The sequence below is a fragment of the Aplysia californica genome, unplaced genomic scaffold (genome assembly GCF_000002075.1).
Source record: "Aplysia californica isolate F4 #8 unplaced genomic scaffold, AplCal3.0 scaffold00447, whole genome shotgun sequence".
Taxonomy (NCBI): Eukaryota; Metazoa; Mollusca; class Gastropoda; order Aplysiida; family Aplysiidae; genus Aplysia; species Aplysia californica.
The window spans coordinates 16,192-18,434 of NW_004797717.1; the positions used below are offsets into that span (position 1 = coordinate 16,192).

General features: G+C 45.0%; 1 protein-coding gene across 1 annotated transcript in view; it reads left to right on the forward strand.

The window, feature by feature from the left end:
* The window catches only part of LOC101858431 (tubby-related protein 4), a 173,460-nt gene that overhangs the window by 718 nt on the left and 170,499 nt on the right, over positions 1-2,243 (forward strand). The window lies entirely within an intron of this gene.

Here is a 2,243-nt window from a genome sequence, read left to right on the forward strand (position 1 = left end):
CCCCGCCCCATCCACATCATCCCGCGTCTTCCCACCGTAGTATGAACACACAGGCATTGGGCCTAGAGTTTCCTGCTCACACAACCAAGGTGTGGCCAAACTAAAAGAGATTTTAATGGTCTACTACAGGACACGCAGAGCGACCGGTCAAGCGATCAGAACAAAGAAGAAAGATGCAAAGAGGACAGAAAAGAAACATCAAAAAGGATGTAGAACCCATACATCTGTGCGAAAGCGTTCGTGAAGAGATTTCAATATGGGTGGAGGATGGGAGGTTATGGACCCATTTATTACTGACTAACAAGCAGGAGAATGGATGGGGTATGGGACCTGTTTATAACTTCCTAACAAGGAGGATGGGTGGAGCTTGGAACGTATTTACTATTTATTACTTACTAGCAAGTAAGAAGAGATGGGTGGAGGCGGTTGGGTCACGGACCTATTTATTACTAACACACAGGATGACGGGTAGGTAACGGACCCATTTATCTCTCATAGACACACAAGATGACGAGTAGGTAACGGACCCATTTATCACTCATAGACACACAAGATGACGAGTAGGTGACGGACCCATTTATCACTCATTGACACACAAGATGACGAGTAGGTAACGGACCCATTTATCACTCATTGACACACAAGGTGACGGGTAGGTAACGGACTCATTTATCACTCATGAACATGCTGGAGTACGAGTGGGGGTGGAGTTGGCGACGGACCTAGTACTCCAACACACAGGAGGACGGGTAGGTAACGGACCAATTTATCACTTATTAACGTACAGGAGGACGGGGGGGGGGGGGGGGGGGGAGACCCATCTCTGGCTCAGAGGTTGACTGAATAGGTCCTGGGTTCAAAATCTGAGAGGGAGAGAGTGAATCCCGGGAAGCCAAAACGCGGACCGAGAGCACGAGAGCATGCCACTGAACGGCGCCTTTAGGTATTGATCCGCCAGCGCATCTACACCCACTTATTCGCTTGTTGCCAGTCTGTTGTTTTGGAGGGTGTTGCAAAATTTTGCTTTTTCGCCCGGCTCGTGACTACATAAAAAAGTACATGTACATGGCTCTCGATGTAGGCAAGTGGCTGGAGGGTGTCACTGCCAAGTCTTTCTTTTTTCCATGCCTGTTGTTTCCGTCTATGTGAAATGGTGGGTGGTTGGTGGGTGCTTTGGTGTGTTTTGCTCCTTCGTTCCTATCAAACATCTATTTTTGCGCTCATATGACCTTTTGCAGTTGCGAGCGCCGTAAAACCTCTACTAAAACTAAAATATCTATTGTCCGTATCTCTCCTCCTTTTTGTGTCTGTTATTCTCTTTTAACACTTCTAATCTTCGGCACTAATATGACCTAATTGTGTTGCAAATACCGTAAAACTCTTGCCAAAACATATGTAAAATGAAGGTGCCTTTTCATCCTGCTCGTGAATACATTGAAGAGTATAGCTCTGCTAGGTCCGTCTTCTATTTTTCCTGTCTGTCTGTTTGTGTGTCTGTCTGCGTGTCTGTGTGTCTGTCTGTGTGTCTGTCTGTCTGTCTGTCTGTCTGTCTGTCCGTCCGTCCGTCCGTCCGTCCGTCCGTCTGTCTGTCTGTCTGTCTGTCTGTCTGTCTTGCCTTTTCCAGACACAACTAAACAGTTATTATCAAGTCGATGCCCTTACCTCTCTTTCCTCAAACCGTACTTAGCGAGATTCTACCGTGGCTGTGCTCGTCAACCCATTGTACAGACATGATTACTCTCGATGGGCTGTGCTTAGCGTGTTCTACTTTAGCTGTGCTTGTCAACACATTGTACATGATTGCTCTCGATGCGGTAACTGTGAGTGTCAGCGTAACATTGGTATTGTCAACTACGTCATAATAGAATGATTTTTCTGTTCGCTACTAACCCCCCCCCCCCTAAAAAAAGAAGGTAAAATATTAAGCCGGTTTGTACCTGGGTACTACGTTAAAACGTAAAAGAGCTAGCAGAGTATGTTACAGGAGGCGAAAGAAAAAATAAAATTCTATAAAAGTATTTTGCTTTTGTCTTGGGAAATTATCGTTTCGGTTGTAATTTTTCTCCTTTTGTTCATACTAAAAATTGTTTATCACGGTGTCGTTCGCTAACGCGTCTATGTTTTGCATTAATATGTTGTCGGTGACTTAATGAGGAAGAAAAAGAATTATGAATTGATTTATGAAAAAATACTGACCTATGACATGACAGACGTATTGCAAATTACCCCCTCCTCTCCCCACC